This window comes from Struthio camelus, unplaced genomic scaffold (assembly GCF_040807025.1).
Source record: "Struthio camelus isolate bStrCam1 unplaced genomic scaffold, bStrCam1.hap1 HAP1_SCAFFOLD_41, whole genome shotgun sequence".
NCBI classification, from domain to species: Eukaryota; Metazoa; Chordata; class Aves; order Struthioniformes; family Struthionidae; genus Struthio; species Struthio camelus.
The window spans coordinates 1,392,822-1,410,492 of record NW_027182695.1 but is presented as its reverse complement, the minus strand read 5'-3'; positions in this window follow the sequence as shown (position 1 = coordinate 1,410,492).

Here is a 17,671-nt window from a genome sequence, read left to right as displayed (position 1 = left end):
TGCAACTTACGACTGCCAACCTCACACTTTCGGACTGGAGCAGCCACTCTCCTCCAACGCCTGCCTAACATGTACAGGCCCACCCGGGGAGCTTCATTGCCTCCACCATTTTGGCCCTGACATCCACACGGCTCTCCCACAAGCACCCACGTCCTCCTTTCCCTCACCTCCTACAACTTACCACTTACCTCTTCACACTTTCCCATTACAGCAGCCAATCTCCTCCAACGCCTGCATACCAACAACAGGCCCAGACGGGGAGCACCATGGCCTCCACCCTTTTGGCCCTGACATGCCTACGGCACTCCCACAAGCACTCCCACACACCTTTCCCTACCCTACTCCAACTTACGACTGCCATCCTCACACTTTCGGACTGGAGCAGCCAATCTCCTCCAACGCCTGCCTAACATGTACAGGCCCAAACGGGGAGCACCATGGCCTCCAGCATTTTCGCCCTGACATGCACACGGCTCTCCCACAAGCACCCACGTCCTCCTTTCCCTCACCTCCTACAACTTACCACTTACCTCCTCTCACTTTCCCATTACAGCAGCCAATCTCCTCCAACGCCTCCATACCAACAACAGGCCCAGACGGGGAGCACCATGGCCTCCACCCTTTTGGCCCTGACATCCACACGGCTCTCCCACAAGCACTCACATCCTCCTTCCATTCACCTCCTACAACCTAGGACAGCCCTCCTCACACTTTCTGACTGGAGCACCCACTCTCCTCCAACGCGTGCCTAGCATGCGCAGGCCCACACGGGCAGCACCATTGCCTCCACCCTTTGGGCCCTGACATGCCTACAGCTTTTCCACAAGCACTCCCGTCTTCCTTTCCCTCACCTCCTCCAACTTACGACTGCCACCCTCACACTTTCGGACTGGAGCAGCCACTCTCCTCCAACGCCTGCCTAACATGTACAGGCCCACACGGGGAGAACCATTGCCTCAACCCTTTTGGCCGTGACATGCCTACGGCTCTTCCACAAGCACTCTCCTCTTCCTTTCCCTCACCTCCTACAACTTACCACTGCCCTCCTCACCATTTCAAACTAGAGCAGCCACTCGCTTCCAACGCCTGCCTAACATGTGCAGACCCACACGGGGAGCACCATGGCCTCCACCCTTTTGGCCCTGACATGCCTACGGCTCTCCCACAAGCACTCACATCCTCCTTCCCTTCACCTCCTACAACCTAGGACAGCCCTTCTCACACTTTCTGAATGGAGCAGCCACTCTCCTCCAACGCGTGCCTAGCATGCACAGGCCCACACGGGGAGCACCATGACGTCCACGCTTTTGGCCCTGACATCCACACGGCTTTTCCACAAGCACTCACGTCCTCCTATCCCTCACCTCCTACAACTTACCACTGCCCTACTCACAATTTCCCATTACAACAGCCAATCTCCTCCAACGCCTGCCTAACATGTGCAGGCCCACACGGGGAGCACCATTGCCTCCACCCGTTTGGCCCTGACATCCACACGGCTCTCCCACAAGCACTCACGTCCTCCTTTCCCTCACCTCCTCAAACCTAGGAAAGCCCTCCACACACTTTCTGACTGGAGCACCCACTCTCCTACAACGCCTGCCTAACATGTACAGGCCCACACGGGGAGCACCATTGCCTCCACCCTTTTGGCCCTGACATGCACACGGCTCTCCCACAAGCACTCACGTCCTCCTTTCCCTCACCTCCTACAACTTACCACTTACCTCCTCACACTTTCCCATTACAGCAGCCACTCTCCTCCAAAGCCTGCATAAAATGTACAGACCCACAGGGGGAGAACCATTGCCTCAAACCTTTTGGCCCTGACATGCCTACGGCTCTTCCACAAGCACTGTCGTCTTCCTTTCCCTCACCTCCTTCAACTTACCACTGCCCTCCTCACCATTTCAACCTAGAGCAGCCACTCGCTTCCAACGCCTGCCTTACATGTACAGGCCCACACGGGGAGCACCATGACGTCCACCATTTTTGTCCTTACATGCCTACGTTTCTCCCACTAGCACTCAAATCCTCCTTCCCCTCACCTCCTCAAACCCAGGATAGCGCTCCTCACACTTTCGGACTGGAGCAGCCACTCTCCTCCTAAGCCTGCCTAACATGTGCAGGCCCACATGGGGAGCACCATTGCCTCCACCCTTTTGGCCCTGACATCCACACGGCTCTCCCACAAGCACTCCCGCCCTCCTTTCCCTACCCTCCTCAACTTACGACTGCCAACGTCACACTTTCTGTCTGGAGCAGCCACTCTTCTCCAACGCCTGCCTAACATGTACAGGCCCACACGGAGAGCACCATTGCCTCCACCCTTTTGGCCTTGACATGCACACGGCTCTCCCACAAGCACTCACGTCCTCCTTTCCCTCACCTCCTACAACCTAGCACAGCCCTCCTCACACTTTCTGAATGGAGCAGCCACTCTCCTACAACGCCTGCCTAACATGTGCAGGCCCACACGGGGAGCACCATTACCTCCACCCTTTTGGCCCTGACATGCCTACGGCTCTCCCACAAGCACTCCCGCCCTCCTTTCCCTACCCTACTGCAACTTACGACTGCCAACCTCACAATTTCGGACTGGAGCAGCCAATCTCCTCCAACGCCTGCCTAACATGTACAGGCCCACCCGGGGAGCTTCATTGCCTCCACCATTTTGGCCCTGACATCCACACGGCTCTCCCACAAGCACCCACGTCCTCCTTTCCCTCACCTCCTACAACTTACCACTTACCTCTTCACACTTTCCCATTACAGCAGCCAATCTCCTCCAACGCCTGCATACCAACAACAGGCCCAGACGGGGAGCACCATGGCCTCCACCCTTTAGGCCCTGACATGCCTACGTTTCTCCCACAAGCACTCCCGTCTTCCTTTCCCTCACCTCCTCCAACTTACGACTGCCACCCTCACACTTTCGGACTGGAGCAGCCACTCTCCTCCAACGCCTGCCTAACATGTACGGACCCACACGGGAAGCACCGTTGCCTCCACCCTTTTGGCCCTGACATCCACACGGCTCTCCCACAAGCACTCCCGCCCTCCTTTCCCTACCCTACTCCAAGTTACCACTGCCCTCCTCACCATTTCAAACTAGAGCAGCCACTGGCTTCCAACACCTCCCTAACATGTACAGGCCCACACGCGGAGCACCATGACGTCCACCATTTTCGTCCTTACAGGCCTACGGTTCTCCCACTAGCACTCCCGTCCTCCTTCCCCTCACCTCCTCAAACCTAGGATAGCGCTCCTCACACTTTCGGACTGGAGCAGCCACTCTCCTCCTAAGCCTGCCTAACATGTGCAGGCCCACATGGGGAGCACCATTGCCTCCACCCTTTTGGCCCTGACATGCACACGGCTCTCCCACAAGCACTCACTTCTTCCTTTCCCTCACCTCCTCCAACTTACCACTGCCATCCTCACACTTTCTGACTGGAGCAGCCACTCTCCTCCAATGCCTACCTAACATGTACAGGCCCACACGGGGAGCACCGTGGCCTCCACCCTTTTGGCCCTGACATCCACACGGCTCTCCCACAAGCACTCACGTCCTCCTTTCCCTCACCTCCTACAACTTACCACTTACCTCCTCTCACTTTCCCATTACAGCAGCCACTCTCCTCCAACGCCTGCAAAGAAACAACAGGCCCAGACGGGGAGCACCATGGCCTCCACCCTTTTGGCCTTGACATGCCTACGGCACTTCCACAAGCACTCCAACCCTCCTTCCCCTACCCTACTCCAACTTCCGACAGCCCTCCTCACACTTTCGGACTGGAGCAACCACTCGCCTCCAACGCCTGCCTAACACGTGCACGCCCACACGGGGAGCACCGTGGCCTCCACCCTTTTGGCCCTGACATCCACACGGCTCTCCCACAAGCACTCCCGTCTTCCTTTCCCTCACCTCCTAAAACTTACCACTGCCCTCCTCACAATTTCCCATTACAGCAGCCATTCTCCTCCAAAGCCTGCCTACCACAAACAGGACCACAGGGGGAGCTCCATGAAGTCCACGCTTTTGGCCCTGACATCCACACGGATCTCCCACAGGCACTCCCGCCCTCCGTTCCCTACCCTACTCCAAGTTACCACTGCCCTCCTAACACTTTCTGAATGGAGCAGCCACTCTCCTCCAATGCGTGCCTAGCATGCACAGGCCCACATGGTGAGCACCGTTGCCTCAACCCTTTTGGCCCTGACATGCCTACGGCTCTCCCACAAGCACTCACGTCCTCCTTTCCCTCACCTCCTACAACTTACCACTGCCCTACTCACAATTTCCCATTACAGCAGCCAATCTCCTCCAACGCCTGCCTAACATGTGCAGGCCCACACGGGGAGCACCATTGCCTCCACCCTTTTGGCCCTGACATCCACACGGCTCCCCCACAAGCACTCACATCCTCCTTTCCCTCACCTCCTACAACCTAGGAAAGCCCTCCACACACTTTCTGACTGGAGCAGCCACTCTCCTCCAACGCCTGCCTAACATGTACAGGCCCACACGGGGAGCACCGTTGCCTCAACCCTTTTGGCCCTGACATCCACACGGCTTTTCCACAAGCACTCTCGTCCTCCTTTCCCTCACCTCCTACAACTTACCACTGCCCTCCTCAGCATTTCAAACTAGAGCAGCCACTCGTTTCCAACGCCTGCCTAACATGTACAGGCCCACACGCGGAGAACCATGACGTCCACCATTTTCCTCCTTACATGCCTACGTTTCTCCCACTAGCACTCCCGTCCTCCTTCCCCTCACCTCCTCAAACCTAGGATAGCGCTCCTCACACTTTCGGACTGGAGCAGCCACTCTCCTCCTAAGCCTGCCTAACATGTGCAGGCCCACAGGGGGAGCACCATTGCCTCCATCCTTTTGGCCCTGACATCCACACGGCTCTCCCACAACCACTCCCGCCCTCCTTTCCCTCACCTCCTACAACTTACCACTGCCCTCCTCACCATTTCAAACTAGAGCAGCCACTCGCTTCCAACGCCTTCCTAACATGTACAGGCCCACCCGGGGAGCATCATTGCCTCCACCATTTTGGCCCTGACATCCACACAGCTCTCCCACAAGCACTCACGTCCTCCTTTCCATCACCTCCTACAACTTACCACTGCCCTACTCACAATTTCCCATTTCAGCAGCCAATATCCTCCAACGCCTGCCTAACATGTGTAGGCCCACACGGGAAGCACCGTTGCCTCCACCCATTTAGCCCTGACATGCCTACGGCTCTTCCACAAGCACTCTCGTCTTCCTTTCCCTCACCTCCTACAACTTACCACTGCCCTCCTCACCATTTCAAACTAGAGCAGCCACTCGCTTCCAACGCCTGCCTAACATGTACAGGCCCACACGCGGAGAACCATGACGTCCACCATTTTCGTCCTTACAGGCCTACGTTTCTCCCACTAGCACTCCCGTCCTCCTTCCCCTCACCTCCTCAACCCTAGGATAGCGCTCCTCACACTTTCGGACTGGAGCAGCCACTCTCCTCCAACGTCTGCCTAACATGTGCAGGCCCACATGGGGAGCACCATTGCCTCCACCCTTTTGGCCCTGAAATGCCTACGGCTCTCCCACAAGCACTCTCGTCCTCCTTTCCCTCACCTCCTACAACTTACCACTTACCTCCTCACACTTTCCCATTACAGCAGCCACTCTCCTCCAAAGCCTGCATACCAACAACAGGCCCAGACGGGGAGCACCATGGCCTCCACCCTTTTGGCCCTGACATGCCTACGGCTCTCCCACAAGCACTCACATCTTCCTTCCCCTCACCTCCTACAACCTAGGACAGCCCTTCTCACACTTTCTGACTGGAGCAGCCACTCTCCTCCAACGCCTGCCTAACATGTACAGGCCCACAAGGGGAGCATCATTGCCTCCACCATTTTGGCCCTGACATGCACACGGCTCTCCCACAATTACTCCCGTCCTCCTTTCCATCACCTCCTACAACTTACCACTTACCTCCTCACACTTTCCCATTACAGCAGCCAATATCCTCCAACGCCTGCCTAACATGTACAGGCCCACACGGGGAGCACCGTTGCCTCAACCCTTTTGGCCCTGACATGCCTACGGCTCTTCCACAAGCACTCTCATCCTCCTTTCCCTCACCTCCTACAACTTACCACTGCCCTCCTCACCATTTCAAACTAGAGCAGCCTCTCGCTTCCATCGCCTGCCTAACATGTACAGGCCCACACGCGGAGAACCATGACGTCCACCATTTTCGTCCTTACAGGCCTACGTTTCTCCCACTAGCACTCCCGTCCTCCTTCCCCTCACCTCCTCAAACCTAGGATAGCGCTCCTCACACTTTCGGACTGGAGCAGCCACTCTCCTCCAACGCCTGCCTAACATGTACAGGCCCACACGGGGAGCACCATTGCCTCCACCCTTTTGGCCCTGAAATGCCTACGGCTCTCCCACAAGCACTCCCGCCCTCCTTTCCCTACCCTACTGCAACTTACGACTGCCAACCTCACACTTTCGGACTGGAGCAGCCAATCTCCTCCAACGCCTGCCTAACATGTACAGGCCCACACGGGGAGCACCATTGCCTCCACCATTTTGGCCCTGACACGCACACGGCTCTCCCACAAGCACCCACGTCCTCCTTTCCCTCACCTCCTACAACTTACCACTTACCTCCTCTCACTTTCCCATTACAGCAGCCACTCTCCTCCAACGCCTGCATACCAACAACAGGCCCAGACGGGGAGCACCATGACGTCCACCCTTTTGGCCCTGACATGCCTACGGCTCTCCCACAAGCACTCACATCCTCCTTCCCTTCACCTCCTACAACCTAGGACAGCCCTTCTCACACTTTCTGAATGGAGCAGCCACTCTCCTCCAACGCGTGCCTAGCATGCACAGGCCCACACGGGGAGCACCATGACGTCCACACTTTTGGCCCTGACATCCACACGGCTCTCCCACAAGCACTCACGTCCTCCTTTCCCTCACCTCCTACAACTTACCACTGCCCTACTCACAATTTCCCATTACAGCAGCCAATCTCCTCCAACGCCTGCCTAACATGTGCAGGCCCACACGGGGAGCACCATTGCCTCCACCCTTTTGGCCCTGACATCCACACGGCTCTCCCACAAGCACTCACGTCCTCCTTTCCCTCACCTCCTACAACCTAGGAAAGCCCTCCACACACTTTCTGACTGGAGCAGCCACTCTCCTCCAACACCTGCCTAACATGTACAGGCCCACACGGGGAGCACCGTTGCCTCAACCCTTTTGGCCCTGACATGCCTACGGCTTTTCCACAAGCACTCTCGTCTTCCTTTCCCTCACCTCCTCCAACTTTCCACTGTTCTCCTCACACTTTCTGCCTGGAGCAGCCACTCGCTTCCAACACCTGCCTAACATGTACAGGCCCACACGCGGAGAACCATGACGTCCACCATTTTCGTCCTTACATGCCTACGTTTCTCCCACTAGCACTCCCGTCCTCCTTTCCCTCACCTCTTCAAACCTAGGAAAGCCCTCCTCACACTCTCTCACCGGAGCAGCCACTCTCCTCCAACGCCTGTCTAACATGTACAGACCCACACGGGGAGCACCATTGCCTCCACCCTTTTGACCCTGACATGCCTACGGCACTCACACAAGCACTCCCGCCCTCCTTTCCCTACCCTACTGCAACTTACGACTGCCATCCTCACACTTTCGGACTGGAGCAGCCACTCTCCTCCAACGCCTGCCTAACATGTACGGGCCCACTCGGGGAGCATCATGGCCTCCACCCTTTTGGCCCTGACATCCACACGGCTCTCCCACAAGCACTCCCGCCCTCCTTTCCCTACCCTACTCCAACTTACCATTGCCCTCCTCACCATTTCAAACTAGAGCAGCCACTCGCTTCCAACGCCTGCCTAACATGTACAGGCCCACACGCGGAGAACCATGACGTCCACCATTTTCGTCCTTACAGGCCTACGGTTCTCCCACTAGCACTCCCGTCCTCCTTCCCCTCACCTCCTCAAACCTAGGATAGCGCTCCTCACACTTTCGGACTGGAGCAGCCACTCTCCTCCTAAGCCTGCATAACATGTGCAGGCCCACATGGGGAGCACCATTGCCTCCACCTTTTTGGCCCTGACATGCCTACGTTTCTCCCACAAGCACTCCCGTCTTCCTTTCCCTCACCTCCTCCAACTTACGACTGCCACCCTCACACTTTCGGACTGGAGCAGCCACTCTCCTCCAACGCCTGCCTAACATGTGCAGGCCCACACGGAGAGCACCATTGCCTCCACCCTTTTGGCCCTGACATCCACACGGCTCTCCCACAAGCACTCCCGTCTTCCTTTCCCTCACCTCCTCCAACTTACGACTGCCACCCTCACACTTTCTGACTGGAGCAGCCACTCTCCTCCAATGCCTACCTAACATGTACAGGCCCACACGGGGAGCACCATTGCCTCCACCCTTTTGGCCCTGACATCCACACGGCTCTCCCACAAGCACTCACGTCCTCCTTTCCCTCACCTCCTACAACTTACCACTTACCTCCTCTCACTTTCCCATTACAGCAGCCACTCTCCTCCAACGCCTGCATACAAACAGCAGGCCCAGACGGGGAGCACAATGGCCTCCACCCTTTTGGCCTTGACATGCCTACGGCACTCCTACAAGCACTCCCACCCTCCTTCCCCTACCCTACTCCAACTTACGACTGCCATCCTCACACTTTCGGACTGGAGCAACCAGTCGCCTCCAACGCCTGCCTAACACGTGCAGGCCCACACGGGGAGCACCGTGGCCTCCACCCTTTTGGCCCTGACATCCACACGGCTCTCCCACAAGCACTCCCGTCTTCCTTTCCCTCACCTCCTAAAACTTACCACTGCCCTCCTCACAATTTCCCATTACAGCAGCCACTCTCCTCCAAAGCCTGCCTACCACAAACAGGACCACAGGGGGAGCACCATGAAGTCCACGCTTTTGGCCCTGACATCCACACGGCTCTCCCACAGGCACTCCCGCCCTCCGTTCCCTACCCTACTCCAAGTTACCACTGCCCTCCTCACACTTTTGGACTGGAGGAGCCACTCTCCTCCAACGCCTGCCTAACATGTACAGACGCACACGGGGAGCATCATTGACTCCACCCTTTTGGCCCTGACATGCCTACGGCTCTCCCACAAGCACTCACATCCTCCTTTCCCTCACCTCCTACAAGCTAGGACAGCCCTTCTCACACTTTCTGAATGGAGCAGCCACTCTCCTCCAACGCGTGCCTAGCATGCACAGACCCACACGGGGAGAACCATTGCCTCCACTCTTTTGGCCCTGACATGCCTACGGTTCTCCCACAAGCACTCACGCCCTCCTTTCCCTCACCTCCTACAACTTACCACTTACCTCCTCACACTTTCCCATTACAGCAGCCAATCTCCTCCAACGCCTGCCTAACATGTGTAGGCCCTCACGGGGAGCACCGTTGCCTCCACCCTTTTGGCCCTGACATCCACACGGCTCTTCCAAAAGCACTCTCGTCTTCCTTTCCCTCACCTCCTACAACTTACCACTGCCCTCCTCACCATTTCAAACTAGAGCAGCCACTCGCTTCCAACGCCTGCCTAACATGTACAGGCCCACACGCGGAGAACCATGACGTCCACCATTTTCGTCCTTACATGCCTACGTTTCTCCCACTAGCACTCCCGTCCTCCTTCCCCTCACCTCCTCAAACCTAGGATAGCGCTCCTCACACTTTCGGACTGGAGCAGCCACTCTCCTCCAACGCCTGCCTAACATGTACAGGCCCACATGGGGAGCACCATTGCCTCCACCCTTTTGGCCCTGAAATGCCTACGGCTCTCCCACAAGCACTCCCGCCCTCCTTTCCCTACCCTACTGCAACTTACGACTGCCAACCTCACACTTTCGGACTGGAGCAGCCAATCTCCTCCAACGCCTGCCTAACATGTACAGGCCCACCCGGGGAGCATCATGGCCTCCACCATTTTGGCCCTGACATGCACACGGCTCTCCCACAAGCACCCACGTCCTCCTTTCCCTCACCTCCTACAACTTACTACTTACCTACTGACACTTTCCCATTACAGCAGCCAATCTCCTCCAACGCCTGCATACCAACAACAGTCCCAGACGGGGAGCACCATGGCCTCCACCATTTTGGCCCTGACATCCACACGGCTCTCCCACAAGCACCCACGTCCTCCTTTCCCTCACCTCTTACAACTTACCACTTACCTCTTCACACTTTCCCATTACAGCAGCCAATCTCCTCCAACGCCTGCATAACAACAACAGGCCCAGACGGGGAGCACCATGCCCTCCACCCTTTAGGCCCTGACATGCCTACGGCTCTCCCACAAGCACTCACATCCTCCTTCCCTTCACCTCCTACAACCTAGGACAGCCCTTCTCACACTTTCTGAATGGAGCAGCCACTCTCCTCCAACGCCTGCCTAGCATGCACAGGCCCACACGGGGAGCACCGTGACGTCCACACTTTTGGCCCTGACATCCACACGGCTCTCCCACAAGCACTCACGTCCTCCTATCCCTCACCTCCTACAACTTACCACTGCCCTACTCACAATTTCCCATTTCAGCAGCCAATCTCCTCCAACGCCTGCCTAACATGTGCAGGCCCACACGGGGAGCATCATTGCCTCCACCATTTTGGCCCTGACATGCACACGGCTCTCCCACAATTACTCCCGTCCTCCTTCCCCTCACCTCCTACAACTTACCACTTACCTCCTCACACTTTCCCATTACAGCAGCCACTCTCCTCCAACGCCTGCATACCAACAACAGACCCACCCGGGGAGCACCATTGCCTCCACCCTTTTGGCCCTGACATGCCTACGGCTCTCCCACAAGCACTCACATCCTCCTTCCCTTCACCTCCTACAACCTAGGACAGCCCTTCTCACACTTTCTGAATGGAGCAGCCACTCTCCTCCAACGCGTGCCTAGCATGCACAGGCCCACACGGGGAGCACCATGACGTCCACACTTTTGGCCCTGACATCCACACGGCTCTCCCACAAGCACTCACGTCCTCCTATCCCTCACCTCCTACAACTTACCACTCCCCTACTCACAATTTCCCATTACAGCAGCCAATCTCCTCCAACGCCTGCCTAACATGTGCAGGCCCAGACGGGGAGCACCATTGCCTCCACCCTTTTGGCCCTGACATCCACACGGCTCTCCCACAAGCACTCACATCCTCCTTTCCCTCACCTCCTACAACCTAGGAAAGCCCTCCACACACTTTCTGACTGGAGCAGCCACTCTCCTCCAACACCTGCCTAACATGTACAGGCCCACACGGGGAGCACCGTTGCCTCAACCCTTTTGGCCCTGACATGTCTACGGCTTTTCCACAAGCACTCTCGTCTTCCTTTACCTCACCTCCTACAACTTTCCACTGCTCTCCTCACACTTTCTGCCTGGAGCAGCCACTCGCTTCCAACGCCTGCCTAACATGTACAGGCCCACACGCGGAGAACCATGACGTCCACCATTTTCGTCCTTACATGCCTACGTTTCTCCCACAAGCAATCCCGTCCTCCTTTCCCTCACCTCTTCAAACCTAGGAAAGCCCTCCTCACACTTTCTGACTGGAGCAGCCACTCTCCTCCAACGCCTGTCTAACATGTACAGACCCACACGGGGAGCACCATTGCCTCCACCCTTTTGACCCTGACATGCCTACGGCACTCCCACAAGCACTCCCGCCCTCCTTTCCCTACCCTACTGCAACTTACGACTGCCATCCTCACACTTTCGGACTGGAGCAGCCACTCTCCTCCAACGCCTGCCTAACATGTACGGACCCACACGGGAAGCACCATTGCCTCCACCCTTTTGGCCGTGACATCCACACGGCTCTCCCACAAGCACTCCCGCCCTCCTTTCCCTACCCTACTCCAACTTACCATTGCCCTCCTCACCATTTCAAACTAGAGCAGCCACTCGCTTCCAACGCCTGCCTAACATGTACAGGCCCACACGCGGAGAACCATGACGTCCACCATTTTCGTCCTTACAGGCCTACGGTTCTCCCACTAGCACTCCCGTCCTCCTTCCCCTCACCTCCTCAAACCTAGGATAGCGCTCCTCACACTTTCGGACTGGAGCAGCCACTCTCCTCCCAAGCCTGCCTAACATGTGCAGGCCCACATGGGGAGCACCATTGCCTCCACCCTTTTGGCCCTGACATGCCTACGTTTCTCCCACAAGCACTCCCGCCCTCCTTTCCCTCACCTCCTCCAACTTACGACTGCCACCCTCACACTTTCGGACTGGAGCAGCCACTCTCCTCCAACGCCTGCCTAACATGTACGGACCCACACGGGAAGCACCGTGGCCTCCACCCTTTTGGCCCTGACATCCACACGGCTTTTCCACAAGCACTCTCGTCCTCCTTTCCCTCACCTCCTACAACTTACCACTGCCCTCCTCACCATTTCAAACTAGAGCAGCCACTCGCTTCCAACGCCTGCCTAACATGTACAGGCCCACACGCGGAGAACCATGACGTCCACCATTTTCCTCCTTACATGCCTACGTTTCTCCCACTAGCACTCCCGTCCTCCTTCCCCTCACCTCCTCAAACCTAGGATAGCGCTCCTCACACTTTCGGACTGGAGCAGCCACTCTCCTCCTAAGCCTGCCTAACATGTGCAGGCCCACATGGGGAGCACCATTGCCTCCACCCTTTGGGCCCTGACATGCACACGGCTCTCCCACAAGCACTCACGTCTTCCTTTCCCTCACCTCCTCTAACTTACCACTGCCATCCTCACACTTTCGGACTGGAGCAGCCACTCTCCTCCAACGCCTGCCTAACATGTACAGGCCCACACGGGGAGCACCGTGGCCTCCACCCTTTTGGCCCTGACATCCACACGGCTCTCCCACAAGCACTCACGTCCTCCTTTCCCTCACCTCCTACAACTTACCACTTACCTCCTCTCACTTTCCCATTACAGCATCCACTCTCCTCCAACGCCTGCAAAGAAACAACAGGCCCAGACGGGGAGCACCATGGCCTCCACCCTTTTGGCCTTGACATGCCTACGGCACTTCCACAAGCACTCCAACCCTCCTTCCCCTACCCTACTCCAACTTCCGACAGCCCTCCTCACACTTTCGGACTGGAGCAACCAGTCGCCTCCAACGCCTGCCTAACACGTGCACGCCCACACGGGGAGCACCGTGGCCTCCACCCTTTTGGCCCTGACATCCACACGGCTCTCCCACAAGCACTCCCGTCTTCCTTTCCCTCACCTCCTAAAACTTACCACTGCCCTCCTCACAATTTCCCATTACAGCAGCCATTCTCCTCCAAAGCCTGCCTACCACAAACAGGACCACAGGGGGAGCACCATGAAGTCCACGCTTTTGGCCCTGACATCCACACGGCTCTCCCACAGGCACTCCCGCCCTCCGTTCCCTACCCTACTCCAAGTTACCACTGCCCTCCTCACACTTTCTGAATGGAGCAGCCACTCTCCTCCAATGCGTGCCTAGCATGCACAGGCCCACATGGTGAGCACCGTTGCCTCAACCCTTTTGGCCCTGACATGCCTACGGCTCTCCCACAAGCACTCACGTCCTCCTTTCCCTCACCTCCTACAACTTACCACTGCCCTACTCACAATTTCCCATTACAGCAGCCAATCTCCTCCAACGCCTGCCTAACATGTGCAGGCCCACACGGGGAGCACCATTGCCTCCACCCTTTTGGCCCTGACATGCCTACGGTTCTCCCACAAGCACTCCCGCCCTCCTTTCCCTCACCTCCTCCAACTTACCACTGCCATCCTCACACTTTCGGACTGGAGCAACCAGTCGCCTCCAACGCCTGCCTAACATGTACAGGCCCACACGGGGAGCATCATTGCCTCCACCATTTTGGCCCTGACATGCACACGGCTCTCCCACAATTACTCCCGTCCTCCTTCCCCTCACCTCCTACAACTTACCACTTACCTCCTCACACTTTCCCATCACAGCAGCCAATATCCTCCAACGCCTGCCTAACATGTGCAGGCCCACACGGGGAACACCGTTGCCTCAACCCTTTTGGCCCTGACATGCCTACGGCTTTTCCACAAGCACTCTCGTCCTCCTTTCCCTCAACTCCTACAACTTACCTCTGCCCTCCTCACCATTTCAAACTAGAGCAGCCACTCTCCTCCAAAGCCTGCCTAACATGTACAGGCCCACACGCGGAGAACCATGACGTCCACCATTTTCGTCCTTACAGGCCTACGTTTCTCCCACTAGCACTCCCGTCCTCCTTCCCCTCACCTCCTCAAACCTAGGATAGCGCTCCTCACACTTCCGGACTGGAGCAGCCACTCTCCTCCTAAGCCTGCCTAACATGTGCAGGCCCACATGGGGAGCACCATTGCTTCCACCCTTTGGGCCCTGACATGCCTACGGTTCTCCCACAAGTACTCCCGACCTCCTTTCCCTCACCTCCTCCAACTTACGACTGCCATTCTCACACTTTCGGACTGGAGCAGCCACTCTCCTCCAACGCCTGCCTAACATGTACAGGCCCACCCGGGGAGCATCATTGCCTCCACCATTTTGGCCCTGACATGCACACAGCTCTCCCACAATTACTCCCGTCCTCCTTTCCATCACCTCCTACAACTTACCACTTACCTCCCCAAACTTTCCCATTACAGCAGCCAATATCCTCCAACGCCTGCCTAACATGTACAGGCCCACACGGGGAGCACCGTTGCCTCAACCCTTTTGGCCCTGACATGCCTACGGCTCTTCCACAAGCACTCTCGTCTTCCTTTCCCTCACCTCCTACAACTTACCACTGCCCTCCTCACCATTTCAAACTAGAGCAGCCACTCGCTTCCAACGCCTGCCTAACATGTACAGGCCCACACGCGGAGAACCATGACGTCCACCATTTTCGTCCTTACAGGCCTACGGTTCTCCCACTAGCACTCCCGTCCTCCTTCCCCTCACCTCCTCAAACCTAGGATAGCGCTCCTCACACTTTCGGACTGGAGCAGCCACTCTCCTCCAACGCCTGCCTAACATGTGCAGGCCCACACGGGGAGAACCATTGCCTCCACCCTTTTGGCCCTGAAATGCCTACGGCTCTCCCACAAGCACCCACGTCCTCCTTTCCCTCACCTCCTCCAACTTACCACTTACCTCCTCACACTTTCCCATTAGAGCAGCCAATCTCCTCCAACGCCTGCATACCAACAACAGGCCCAGACGGGGAGCACCATGGCCTCCACCCTTTTGGCCCTGACATGCCTACGGCTCTCCCACAAGCACTCACATCCTCCTTCCCTTCACCTCCTACAACCTAGGAAAGCCCTTCTCACACTTTCTGAATGGAGCAGCCACTCTCCTCCAACGCCTGCCTAGCATGCACAGGCCCACACGGGGAGCACCATGACGTCCACGCTTTTGGCCCTGACATCCACACGGCTCTCCCACAAGCACTCACGTCCTCCTAATCCTCACCTCCTCCAACTTACCACTGCCCTACTCACAATTTCCCATTACAGCAGCCAATCTCCTCCTAAGCCTGCCTAACATGTGCAGGCCCACACGGGGAGCACCATTGCCTCCAACCTTTTGGCCCTGACATCCACACGGCTCTCCCACAAGCACTCACATCCTCCTTTCCCTCACCTCCTACAACCTAGGAAAGCCCTCCACACACTTTCTGACTGGAGCAGCCACTCTCCTCCAACGCCTGCCTAACATGTACAGGCCCACACGGGGAGCATCATTGCCTCCACCATTTTGGCCCTGACATGCACACGGCTCTCCCACAATTACTCCCGTCCTCCTTTCCATCACCTCCTACAACTTACCACTTACCTCCTCACACTTTCCCATTACAGCAGCCAATATCCTCCAACGCCTGCCTAACATGTACAGGCCCACACGGGGAGCACCGTTGCCTCAACCCTTTTGGCCCTGACATCCACACGGCTCTTCCACAAGCACTCTCATCCTCCTTCCCCTCACCTCCTACAACTTACCACTGCCCTCCTCACCATTTCAAACTAGAGCAGCCTCTCGCTTCCATCGCCTGCCTAACATGTTCAGGCCCACACGCGGAGAACCATGACGTCCACCATTTTCGTCCTTACAGGCCTACGTTTCTCCCACTAGCACTCCCGTCCTCCTTCCCCTCACCTCCTCAAACCTAGGATAGCGCTCCTCACACTTTCGGACTGGAGCAGCCACTCTCCTCCAACGCCTGCCTAACATGTACAGGCCCACACGGGGAGCACCATGATGTCCACCCTTTTGGCCCTGAAATGCCTACGGCTCTCCCACAAGCACTCCCGCCCTCCTTTCCCTATCCTCCTACAACTTACGACTGCCAACCTCACACTTTCGGACTGGAGCAGCCAATCTCCTCCAACGCCTGCCTAACATGTACAGGCCCACCCGGGGAGCTCCATTGCCTCCACCATTTTGGCCCTGACATGCACACGGCTCTCCCACAAGCACCCACGTCCTCCTTTCCCTCACCTCCTACAACTTACCACTTACCTCCTCTCACTTTCCCATTACAGCAGCCACTCTCCTCCAACGCCTGCATACCAACAACAGGCCCAGACGGGGAGCACCATGACGTCCACCCTTTTGGCCCTGACATGCCTACGGCTCTCCCACAAGCACTCACATCCTCCTTCCCTTCACCTCCTACAACCTAGGACAGCCCTTCTCACACTTTCTGAATGGAGCAGCCACTCTCCTCCAACGCGTGCCTAGCATGCACAGGCCCACACGGGGAGCACCATGACGTCCACACTTTTGGCCCTGACATCCACACGGCTCTCCCACAAGCACTCCTGTCCTCCTATCCCTCACCTCCTACAACTTACCACTGCCCTACTCACAATTTCCCATTACAGCAGCCAATCTCCTCCAACGCCTGCCTAACATGTGCAGGCCCAGACGGGGAGCACCATTGCCTCCACCCTTTTGGCCCTGACATCCACACGGCTCTCCCACAAGCACTCACATCCTCCTTTCCCTCACCTCCTACAACCTAGGAAAGCCCTCCACACACTTTCTGACTGGAGCAGCCACTCTCCTCCAACACCTGCCTAACATGTACAGGCCCACACGGGGAGCACCGTTGCCTCAACCCTTTTGGCCCTGACATGTCTACGGCTTTTCCACAAGCACTCTCGTCTTCCTTTACCTCACCTCCTACAACTTTCCACTGCTCTCCTCACACTTTCTGCCTGGAGCAGCCACTCGCTTCCAATGCCTGCCTAACATGTACAGGCCCACACGCGGAGAACCATGACGTCCACCATTTTCGTCCTTACATGCCTACGTTTCTCCCACAAGCAATCCCGTCCTCCTTTCCCTCACCTCTTCAAACCTAGGAAAGCCCTCCTCACACTCTCTCACCGGAGCAGCCACTCTCCTCCAACGCCTGTCTAACATGTACAGACCCACACGGGGAGTACCATTGCCTCCACCCTTTTGACCCTGACATGCCTACGGCACTCCCACAAGCACTCCCACCCTCCTTTCCCTACCCTACTGCAACTTACGACTGCCATCCTCACACTTTCGGACTGGAGCAGCCACTCTCCTCCAACG